Genomic DNA, 13,175 nt, shown 5'->3' on the forward strand with positions numbered 1-13,175 from the left:
ACAATCAGAAATGCTCTTACTCAATTTGCGCAGTAATCTGGAGAATCTTTGTGTGAAGCTTAAGATTGCTACAAAGAGATGATTAGGAAGTGTCCTCATCATGGGATGCCTGAATGGATGATCATTAACTGCTTTTATAATGGGTTGGGTGCAACTTCTAGACCCATGCTTAATACAGCATCAGGAGGAGTCTTATGGGTTAAAAGTTGTGATGAAGCTTATGAATTAATTGAACTGATGGCTGATAATGAATACCAGAACCCAACTTAGAGAATGCCTCAAGGCAAGGTAGCGGGAATTCTGGAAGTGGATACAGCTACTGCTATAGCTACTCAGCTTCAGGTTTTGACGATGAAAGTGGATTATTTGGCTAATTTTGGAGTTAATCAAATCACTAGTGTCTGTGAGCTTTGTGCCGGCGTGCATGAGACGGAGCAGTGTGCTATTTCTAGTGAATCAGCTCAGTTCGTGAGCAACTTTCAGAGATCGCAGCAACCAGCTCCAACCACCTATCATCCCAACAACTGCAATCATCCTAACTTCAGCTAGAGCAACACTCAGAATGCGGTGCAATAGCCTTATCAGCAGTATGCAGCAAAACATTACAACCCTCATGGTTTTCAACAATCGCAATATGCACCAAGATAACAACTCCAACTTCAACAACTACCACAATCTAATGAAAAATCTGAATTGGAGGAGTTGAGGCTCATGTGCAAGAGCCAAGAGGTTTCTATTAAGACCTTGGAGAATTAAATTGGGCAGATTGTCAATGCCTTGCTGAATCGACAACCTGGTACACTACCTAGTGACACTGAAGTGCCAGGAAAGAGGGAAGCTATAGAGTAGGTTAAAGAAATCATATTGAGGTCTGGAAAGGATGTAAATCCTTAAAAATCTCCAGTTTCGGAAGTTGAAGTTGTGGCTGAAGAAGAAGTGAAAAAGGAAGCAGAAGATGAACCAAGGAAGACAGCTGTTGTCAACAATCCTCCTGAGGGTAATACATGGGAAAAATAGGTCTATCCTCCACCTCCTTTTCCTAAGAGGCTGCAGAAGCAAAAGCTGAATAAGCAATTTGCTAGGTTCTTGGAAGTTTTCAAGAAACTTCATATCAACATACCTTTTGCTGAAACTCTTGAACAAATGCCTAGCTATGCGAAGTTTATGAAAGGTATTCTCTCTCGAAAAGTGAAGCTCGATGACTTAGAGACCGTTGCTCTTATGGAGGAATACAGTGATGTTTTACAACAGAAGTTGCCTTCGAAGATTAAAGATCCTGGAAGCTTCACTATTCCTTGCACCATAAGAAACTTGTCATTCGACAAGTGTTTATGTTATTTGGGAGCTAGCATCAATCTGATGCCTTTGTCTGTCTCGGAGAAGTTAGACTTACCTGATTTAAAGCCTACTTATATGTCCTTGCAGTTGGCCGATCATTCTATTACATATCCACGAGGCATTGTGGATGATGTTTTGGTCAAGGTGGACAAACTCATCTTTCCTGCTGATTTTGTAATTCTGGATTTCGAGGAGGATAAGAAGATTCCCATAATCTTGGGAAGACCATTCCTGGCTACTAGCCGGAACTTGATTGATGTGAAGAAGGGTGAGCTCAATATGCGAGTAATCAGGATGTGACTTTCAATGTGTTCAATTCCATGAGATTCCCTACTGATAATGAGGAGTGCTTAAAAGTGGAATTGGTCGATTCTATGGTTATTTCAGAACTTGATCAAATGCTAAGGTCTGATGCCTTAGAGAAGGCCTTGTTGGGGAATTCAGATAGTGAAGATGACGACGGTGATGAGCAGCTGCAGTATTTGAATGCTTCTCCTTGGAAGTGAAGGCTGGATATGCATTGTGAATCTCTTGGATTGGAGGAGCTGAAAAAGTCTCCAAAGTGCCTCAAGCCATCTATTGAGGAAGCTCCTATACTCGTGCTTAAATCATTGCCTGAACACTTAAGGTATGCTTTTTTAGGTGATGCATCTACTTTTCCTGTTATTATTGCATCTGACATTTCAGGTAGTGATGAGGAAAAGCTTTTGAGGTGGAAAAAGCCAAGGTGGGGGTCATTGAAAATCTTCCTCCTCCAATTTCAGTTAAGCGAGTCCGCAGCTTTCTTGTTCATGTGGGTTTCTATCAGCGTTTCATCAAGGACTTCTCTAAAATCTCTAAACCATCATGCAATCTTCTATAGAAAGAAGTTCCTTTCAAATTTGATGACGAGTGCCTAGCTGCTTTTGAGAGTTTAAGAAGAGTTTGATCACGACACCTGTCATATCTGCACCTAATTGGGATGAACCTTTTGAAATGATGTGCGATGCAAGTGACTACGCAGTTGGAGCAGTTCTTGGGCAAAGGAAGAACAATATATTTCATGTGGTCTACTATACTAGTAAGACCCTCCATGGTGCTCAACTAAACTTTACTACTACTGAGAAGGAGCAATTGGCTATTGTCAACGATTTTGAGAAGTTTCGATCTTATTTGCTTGGGAAAAAGGTGACAGTTTTCACTGATCACGCTGCGATTCGCTATCTCGTCTCGAAAAAGGACTCGAAGCCTAGACTGATTCGATGGGTTCTTTTTACTTCAGGAATTTGAGTTGAAAATTAAGGACAGAAAAGGTACAGAGAATTAAGTTGCTGATCATCTCTCTCGTTTAGAAGATCCAAGTGCAACTTCATAGGATAATACATTGATAAATTAGTCTTTTCCCGATGAGCAATTGTTTGGGGTGCAAGAAGAAGAACCGTGGTTTGCAGACATTATGAACTACCTTGTGAGCAATATTATGCCTCCAGATTTGTATTCTACTCAAAGGAAGAAGTTTCTTCATGAGGTTAAGTGGTACATGTGGGATGATCAGCAAGGAGCTGACCAAATCATCAGGAGATGTATTCCGTACAGCGAAACATGGGAGGTCTTGCGAGATTGTCATTCGACTATTTATGGAGGCCACTATGGTGGAGAAAAGACAGCAGCTCGTATCCTTCAAGCAGGATTCTTATGGCCTATATTGTTTAAGGATGCACATCAGTTTGTTTTGAAGTGTGATCGATGCCAGCAGGTTGGTAATATGTCTAAGAGGGATGAGATACCACTTAATATGCTTCTCGAGGTTGAGGTCTTCGATGTTTGGGGAATTGACTTCATGGGGCCATTTTTCTCATCTCACAATAATCAATATATCTTGTTGGCAGTTGATTATGTCTCGAAATAGGTTGAAGTCAAGGCTTTGCCGATGAATGATGCAAATGTATTGCTTAATTTTCTTCACAAGCAGATATTCACAAGATTTGGGACTCCAAGAGTCATAATCAGTGACGAGGGATCGCATTTCTATAATTATAAGTTCAATGTCATGATGCAAAGATATAATATGAATCATCGCATTGCTACAGCCTACCATCCTTAGACTAATGGTCAAGCTGAGGTATCTAACAGAGAGATCTAGCGAATTCTAGAGAAAGTTGTGTGTCCATCAAGGAAGGATTGGTCTTTGAAGCTCAATGAAGCTGTGTGGGTTTATCGAACAACATACAAGACTCCTCTAGGCATGTCACCATTTTAGTTAGTTTATGGTAAGGGATGTCATTTGCCTGTGGACTTAGAGCATAAAGCATATTGGGCTTTGAAGAAGTTGAACCTTGATGTGGATGCAGCTGGTAAGAAAAGGATGCTTCAATTGAATAAACTCGATGAGTTTCAACTTCAAGCTTATGAGAACAATTAATTGTACAAGGAGAAAGTCAAGAGGTGGCATGATAGGGTTCAAGTGCTCAAATCATTTGTGTCGGGGCAACAAGTTCTTTTTTTCAACTCTCATATCCGTATTTTTCCTGGAAAGTTGAAGTGAAGATGGTCCAGGCCGTTTGTTGTCAAAACTGTGTTTTCACATGGAGCGGTGGATATTTTTGAGAATGATCCAGGCCAAGCGTTCAAGGTAAACGGACAATGATTGAAGCATTACTATGGGGATACAGCAAATCGTGAGGTGGTTAGTGCCGTTTTATTGTCAAATTGATCTCGAAAATTCTACGTCAAGCTAGTGATGTAAACCAAGCACTTCTTGGGAGGCAACCCAAGTTTGTTGTACATTAGTAGATAGAGGAAGAACAAAACTCCAAAAAATATCAGAAAAGGAATAAAAAATTCAGTGTCAACTATAGTAGCACGGCGCGCCCGCGCTGAGAAGCGGGGCGACCGCACTGTAAGTCCAGTAGCTACGCATGCTCGCGCTGGTATGTGGGGTGGCCGTGCTGGTTTTCAAGAAGCTCGGCACGCCAGCGCTGCTAGGCGGGGCGGCCGCGCTGGCTCCCTGTAACTGAAAAAGGCAGAAAATCAGAAAATCAAAACAAAATCATATTCCAACCGAATTTCCCTCTTCCACCTTCCATATTTCCCTCTCCAAATTAGTTTCAATCACCCCATTACTCCCGTTATTCCCATAATCATTTCCCACTTTTTTTTAAACTAATTCTAATCCCTAAACCCTATATATATACACACACACACACACTTATACACAATCTTCTCCATCACCAGTCAATTCTGAAATCTGAATCTCTCTTACAAACATCTTTTCTCTCAAACTTATTCAAATTCAATGGCACCCAAGAGACAACGAACCCAAGTTAGCAGCAGCACCACCGATTCTTTAATTGTTGGCGGTGTGAAGCAAAGGTTTTCTACTCCGGAGGCTAAAGTGGAGTATACGAGGTTGCTGTCGAAGCCGATAGCCAGGGAGAGAGGATTTCTGCCATCGGGAAAGGATGGTAAGTTACTTGAGGTGATTTCAGAGATGAGTTGGGTCGCTTTTTGTGAGGCACCTGCTGTTGTGCCTATGAGTGTGGTTCGTGAGTTTTACGCGAATGCGAAGGCGGATAAGAATGGTTTTACTGTGGTAAGGGGGTTGACTGTGGATTATAGTGTTGAGGCTATTCGGAGGGTGATAAATCAGCCCAAGAGACATCCGGGTCAGGATGATTGGGTGATGAAGACTGGAGATGATTTTAACTTTTATTTAATTGTTGCTACATTGTGTGTGCCTGAGACTCACAGGAAGTTCAAGAGGGGCACGAACGAATATACCACTTTCCCTGCCTCTTGCATGAACATGTATGCTCGTGCATGGAACTCATTTATGCTAACATTATGCCTTCATCCCATGTGCATGATATTACGGTGGACCGAGAAAAGCTGTTGTGGGGTATTCTGCAGGGAGATTATGTGGACTTGGGGTCTGTGATTTATCAGGGTATATTGAGGATTCTGCGAGGGAGCAGTACGGATTCTATTCCGTATGCATCAATTATGACGAAGCTATGTATAGCCGTTGGAGTTCATTGGCCCGCACACGAGCAGCTACAGATCCCTAGTGCCCCGATTGACAGTTCGACAATAGCAGTGATGCAGGAGTGGGGAGGAGGTAAGCCTGATCCGAAGGGGCTTGGCTATACATATGACCACTTATCGGGTGGCCGTTCAGTGGATCAGATGTATGCTGGTGGTACAACTCAGGCGAGCAGAGCAGCATGGAGAACTCAGTTGGGCGAGGCCGGTCCTTCACAGTCGCAGCAGCAGCAACAAGAAGTAGATGACATTGTTGGGTTAGGTTCACCTTAATATAGGCACTTGATGAGGAGGATGGATGCGATGCATGACATCCATAGTAGGTTTGCACATGATCTCACCCAGGCGTTGGGGACTGCATTCAGAGCCATAGGAGTTGACCTACAGTGGCCAGTTTTTTATGAGGACTCTGTGTACCCGCCTCCTGACACTCTTGGCACTCCACCCGTTGAGGGTGATGATCCTGGTTTTGAGTAGGTATATCTGGTCCTTACTATTACCTTCACTGAGGACAGTAAATATTTTAAGTTTGGGGGTGGTAGTTAAGGCATATATGTTATGTGTGTGTCCATATAGTTTGTATATTCATGATAGTTTAGTTCATATAGTTGCACATTTTCCATGTAGTAGTTTTTTTATTTTACATATTAGTATATTGCATATAGTTTCATGCATTTGTATTATAACTTGATCCCTTAAGTTTACTTTTCCGATTGATTTGTGATGTTGATGCTAGTGTAGTGATGTCGTATAGAGGGATGTTAAGTCCTATCAAGTTGATTTGCATGCTAGAAATGATAAAAAAATTCACTAAGTCTTATAGGTTGCTTGCGTGCTAGATCATGGTCATGTCTTGTTTGATTGTTGAGGTTTAATTGCTTATTTATATTTAGAATTTAGGATATTCTCTTAATGGAAACATAACATGGATATTTAAAAATTGGAGAAAAACATTGGATTTTATTGCTAGTTGTTGTGGCTAGATGTCAAATGGCTAGTAAGCAGCTCATTTTATGTGAGTATTCTAGGGTTGATCGAGCTGGAGCGAAATGCACTCGTTTAGAAATATTGAAAAAAAAGAAAAAAAATGAAAAAAGAAAAAAAAGAAAAAAAAATATGTGTTGATGCATAATTGATCATGAGTGGGCTCTTTAATACTCGAGTTATTAAGTTCTTAAGGGACTTTGTGCTTAGTGACTTAAGGCTTTTACAGTCTGGGATCCACTAACCTAATGCTCGCTACATGGGTGTTATTGCATAAGTCTTTTGTGGACCTCACTCATTGCATGATCAAATAAGCATATTTATGATTGTTTATGTGTTATAAATAAAAGTATGAATCCGTGTAATAACTCCGATAATGAACTGAAGTGTTGTCAATTATTTTGAGTTAAGCTTTTATTCTATTTATAACCTTGTGATTGCCTTGATGAGTAGTGAATCATGATTATTGATCTAGTTGCGATAATATATCTGTCAAGGATTTACACACATGCACGTTTCTGGCTTGTAAATTGAATTGTGGAATTTGATTGATCTTTGTGAATAACTGCATTTATTGAGATGTTACTCATTGGCTGGTTTAGTTATTCTGAGGGGATCGTTGCATTCATATAGTTGGATTCATGCATTTTTATTTCTTGTTCTTTGAGTCTGTTTATGCTTGTGGACAAGCATCGGTTCAAGTTTGGGGGTGTGTTAAGTGACATTTATGTCCACTTAGAACGTCTTATAAAGGCTCGAATTGGTGTTTTGTACTCAAGTTATTTGTGTATTTGATTCATTTTTATAGTGTTTTGCATTTCAGGCATAAAATAAGGAATAAGGAGATTAAACATTTCTTTGGTGCTAAATATGTTTTAGGAAGGTGTCCTGGATGTTTTCTCGTAAATCGCCATAAAAAACTAGCCAATAAAACAAGAAAATGAATTATCTCCAAAATCTCAGCTTTTGCATTTCAGGCATAGAATAAGGAATAAGGAGATTTAACATTTCTTGGGTGCTAAAAGTGTGTTAGGAAGGTGTCCTGAATGTTTTCTTGTGAATCGCCATCAAAAACTAGCCAAGAAAACAAGAAAATGAATTTTCTCCAGAATGTCAGCGCGTCGCGCTGTGAAGCGCGCGGCCGCGCCGGGTTGAAAACTGAAGAATCCTGTTTTGAATAGAAGCTTGATTTCTGGACTACTATGCTGATTGGGGCTGCTATATAAAGACAACTTAAAGTTTTTTTTCATAGTGAAGCTTAAGGAGAAGATAGCAGGAAGACCCAGGAGCACAAATACAACCAAGGCGAAGAGGATCTAGTTTATTCTTGAGATTCTTTGTTATAAGTTGTAATCTTGGATGCTACTTTTCTTGTTTGTTGAACTTATACTCTTGTTTAATGTACTTTCTTTATTATTTAGTTTATAAAGACTTAGTTTCTTATACCATGCTTTTATTGGAACCCGCGGTGATGATGAGTTCGGTTATGGGCTAATCGTTATCGTGGGGTTCTAGCAGAGTTACTTATGGATTTCAATAGTTAACTTATTTTGATACCTTAGTGTGTGGTGATTGTATGATATCCTAGTATTGGTTGTGCTTATTCTGAAGGGTTTTTAGCACATAAACGCAGCGAAAACGTAAATTTAATCTTAAAAAAACCGAAACCCTCCGCAGGATCAATGCGAAAAAAATAATATTTAATTCGTAGTTCAGTATGTTTACCTTAAGAAGCTTTACGTTAATGGAAATATGGAGGTCTTTAATAGCGATCCAAGACGATGAACGGAGATCCTTAGCAGCTGCTCCTCAAGTGTGAAGCACTCCACCGGTATCCACCAAGAAAACGATGTAATGAAGGAGGAGGAGATGGAGAGAATTAGGGTTTTGTAAATCTTTTTGGTTGAGACAAAAATAGGGTTTATAATAGTATATTTATAGGCAAAAATTTTAGCTGAAAATTTTCCCATAAAATATTATTATTATTAACCCTTTATTATTCTCACTAATAATTAAAACACCTTTTAATTATTAATCCTTTTTTCTAAACTCTTTAGAAATAATTCTCTCACTTGATTTAATTTCCAAAAATTAAATTCTTAATTAATAATATTAAGAACCTTTTCTTAATTAATTTATAATCAATTAAATCTCATTTAATCAATTATTAAATTTGTCATATAATTATTTATTTCATAAATAAATAATTATCATCCATTATTAATTAATTCCTCCACCATTAAATCATTCTCTTTTATGGTGTGACCCTGTAGGTTCAATATTAAGCCGATAGTAGAAATAAATAATAATAAAACTATTTTATCATTATTTATATAAATTCTCTAATTCATTAAATATGATTAATTAATTAATCATATTTATTCTACATCGTGAGGGATACTTCTCAGCATATCGCGACTATCCGGATAATACGAATTCACTGCTTAGAATACCAAGAACCTATTCAGTGAGTAGTTACCGTACAATTAATTCCTTCTACCCTGCAATGTCACGATTAAATACAAGGCATGGAACTTGTGTCAAGCCTATCTTATTTAATCACTTGCTTTCCCATTCACTATGCTTAGTTCTATTTAATGTAAATTAGAAACTCCTTTCTAATTTCATTCACTCTGGCCAGAGATTCCTGAACTAACATAAGTGGATCAGCATTGAACATTCTCTTCCTACACTGGAAGGGGTAGATCCTTTATTGATCATACACTATATTAGTGTACAAATTCCTATACCCAGTAGAGCCCTTATAATTGTCCCTTGAGACTAAGAACTAAACCAAAGCATAGTTCAGTGTACACAAGTTGACTATGATGACCTCAAGTCTAAGGATACTTGTACAACTATCACTATGTGAACAACTGCTGACACGTGAGTGAACTTCATCAGTTGTTCAGCTGTGTGAGTCATGTTCAGTGAACTTATTCTATAATAAGCACCTACATACTAGCTATAGTGTCACCACACAAATGTCTATAAGAACAGACATCCTTCATAATGAAGCAAACATAGTATGTACCAATCTTTGCGGATTATTAATTACCAGTTAGTAATCCTACGACCAGGAACTATTTAAGTGTAGAGTTATCATCTTTCAGGTCTCATTATTAAGATCTCATCACAATCCATAAAAAGCTTTACTCTAAACTGTGGTATATCTTATTTAAACATTTAAATAGATAGAGCCCGCAATAAAAACAAAACAAGCCTTTTATTAATATCAATGAAATCAAAACAAATTACATAAAAGTTATTCTTAAATCCTCATACATGATTGGACTTAGGACATATCTCTTTCATATTCGTCTTATGAGCGTCGCGAACTTATAAGATAGAGGGTTAATCTCTAATGAAGCGACAGTGAATTTAGGGGTTTAGAACTTGCCATGCTAGCATAGGTTCATGTATTTGGTATACATGATTCGTAGGTAATTTTAACCATCTTACTTGCCCTATGTAATCACGATTGATAACTTGTGCTTAAACCGTTATGTTGTCAAATTCTATAGACATATAGGGTCTCAATATAATTGTTGTATATTCAGCTTCTATCTCTTTTGTGAATGTCTGGTAGTAGGGTAATCGTGCAACGAAAGTTGGCGTTTACTAGTTTCGTGTTATCTGATTAAGTGTCATCACCATTGCATGCTAAGGTTAAGAATATTGACTTTGAATGAAGCAGTAATGAAGTTAGAATCCCATGTTTGTCTCATATAGTAAATCAAACCTTTTTAATTTCTTAGTTAATTTTATGTTAGTTAATATCTTAGTTATAAACAATTTCAACTTATTATTCATCTTAGCATTGAATAATAACCATACCATTGTTGCATAAGTGCATTAATTGAAATTAACCTAAACCAGTCTCTGTGGGAATGAACTAGAAATAATTCTATATTACTTGTGATCGCGTATACTTGTATGCATACTTGCGCGTGTTTTCATCCTAACAGTAAATCTTAAGGACCTCATTAGGAAAGAACCTGGTTATGATTTCACCTGTTGTCTGTAATTTTGAACTGATATCATTGATCAATGTACAAACAATGTATTTTTTATTTAAATCTGTCAATTTATTGTATTTGATTTTAGCTTGGGGTTAGTCTTGTTATCAGGCATGAATTTGTGATAAGCAATCTTCTCACAAATTGGGGGAGATTATTGTGCAAGATATGTCTGTTTAATCACAAGACTAAGTCATATTGACAGATCTCAAAGATATCAATAAGTCAAATTGTGCATGTAGATATCTTAAAGATATCGACAAGTCATTTCTACATGTAGAGATCTCAGAGATATCGAAAAGTTATTTCACATATAGAAAACTGGAGACCCCGACAAGTCAAATGTACCCATAGAGAACTCAGATATATCGATAAGTCATTATACTTATCGATATGTCACTTTTCTATAGAACAGTTGAAGATCTCGACATAATATCTCAAAATCAGAATATAGACAAGTTCAAGATGCAAGATTATCAGTGAACAAATAATTCATTCACCGAATTGTAAAGTCTACAAAACAAGCATGAAGAATACAAGATCAAGGGCCAAGATTCACTGGACAAAGGGTGGTCACAGACCTACATAATTCTGCACAGATTTACTAACACCAGAAAAGGAAATAGACAAGGTTGCTTTAGAAATTGGCTTAGTACATTTTAGTGCAAGTTTTTTAAACCCGTATTGGTAGTCTATAAAGCATGCACGGGTCATTAGCTTAAAAGTAACAAACATATCTAGATTTTCTTGTATTTCCTCAAGATAGAAGCTGAGTTCTTATTTTCTTAAGAACACAGATTTGTAACAAGACAAACTTGATTAATACAATTAAGTGAGTTTTTGATATATTATGTTAGTGTGAATTCTATTAAACATAATATCTATATTTTTAACAGCTTTGTTCAAATTATAATCCATAAAGCTTAAAACCAAGAAAAATCCAAGAAATACATTTACCCCCTCTTTTTGTTACATTTTATAGCATTCAATATCTAACAATGGTACTGAAGGGTTTTGAGCACATAAACGCAACGGAAATAACAATTAAAAACGTGAAAAATCAGAATTTTCGAAACCCACCGCAGGATCCATGCGAAAAACAGATATTTAATTCGTAGATCAGATTGTTTACCTTAAGAAGCTTTACAAATTGGTTTAATAATAGAGATACAAAGATTTTTCAATCACCACACATCCCGCTCTAGCGATCTACGCTCTATCGGCATCCATACGAATGCTTGAACTCAAGGATTGGATGTGTACTAGCACAAACTCGTTTCTTCTTGCTCTCTCCGTCTTCTCTCTTGGTAGCTAGGGTTTTAGTAAAAGTCTTTCTCACAAAATCAGCCACACAAGAGATATTATATAGAGAGTAGAAAAAGAATTATAACTCTTAACTAACTAGGAGTTATTATTAATTCAAAATTCCTATTTGTATAATAATTAATTCACACTTAATTATTTAACAACTGAATTTCATAATTGATATTAGTAAATTCAAATATCAATATTTATTTAATTAATTAAGTCTACTTAATTAATATTATAAATAATTCGAACTACTTTAATTTAATTTAAATCCAATTTAAATTAAATAATTCTTCAAGCATTCTTTGTGTGTGACCCTATAGGTTATTATTAAGTTGGCAACGAATTTTAAATCTAATTTTAAATTATAAATAATGAGCGGCATCTAGTAATACATCATTTCTACCCAAGTAATAATAATTGAATTGGTGATCGATTAAACCTTTCGTGAATAATGTACACTGTAATATAATCCCTTTAACCAAATATTATAGATTAAACTAGAGGCATGTAATGTGTCATCCCCATCATAGTTTAATCCAAGTTTTCTTGATAAATGAGTAGACTATCATATCAAATCAACATTTGAGCGTTGCCACGGATTTCATAGTCTAGCTCACACAAGAGGCCAATAATATCACTCCTAAAATAGGAGGGTTAAATCACATCTAGATCATTCATATTTCTCATATGATTCATAATATACCCAATGTCCACTTTTATCATTACCTGGTCAAAGATAACTTTTAATGAAATCAATGTATATTAATTCTCGTATAGAAATATAATGACTTCAGATCTAAGGACCATTACATCATTATCACTGTGAGAATTACTTATGACACAACAGAATTGTAGAATCTCACACCGGGTCTGTCCAGCACCATGTACATTTACATATGCCTGTATTTTTTACTTTAGTATCACTATACCTATGATCAATGAGATGTAATCATCAGTCAACAAACACACCATTCTTAAGGTAAACAATCAGATCTACGAATTAAATGTCTGTTTTTTGCATGGATCCTGTGGTGGGTTTCAAAAATTCTGTTTTTTCACATTTTTAATTACTGTTTCTGTTGCGTTTATGTGCTCAAAACCCTTCAATGGCATCAGAGATACTTTCGAAAAGTGTTTAATTTGTTTATGTGTTTACTGGTTTAATGATGATAACATGTATACACTATTCCATGACTGTTATGTATCCGATTTTGTATGTTACATGTTGTTATGTTTATATATACGTATGTATGTATATGTTTTGAATATATGATATTCATGAGAGTTGTATAATCATATGATGATTATATAATCTGTATATATACTGATATATACATGTTTTGTTTGTTTTCTTATTATAAGAATTATATTTGATATGATTCTCAATCGGATACAGCGGATTTGCTGAAATCTGTACCTGGTGTCCGATATTGGCGAACGAATACACTATTTTATATGGAATCGAGCGTCTGAATGAAACTGATAGCAAAAGCTATCAGAGAC

At 36.6% G+C, this 13,175-nt stretch overlaps 1 non-coding gene across 1 annotated transcript; it reads right to left on the reverse strand.

The window, feature by feature from the left end:
- Nucleotides 1–107, reverse strand: LOC141663349 (small nucleolar RNA R71). The gene has a single exon (XR_012551426.1). It is a non-coding gene; the product is annotated as a small nucleolar RNA R71 (small nucleolar RNA).
- Nucleotides 108–13,175: the final 13,068 nt, after the last annotated feature.

Source organism: Apium graveolens, chromosome 5, assembly GCF_009905375.1.
Source record: "Apium graveolens cultivar Ventura chromosome 5, ASM990537v1, whole genome shotgun sequence".
NCBI lineage: Eukaryota > Viridiplantae > Streptophyta > Magnoliopsida > Apiales > Apiaceae > Apium > Apium graveolens.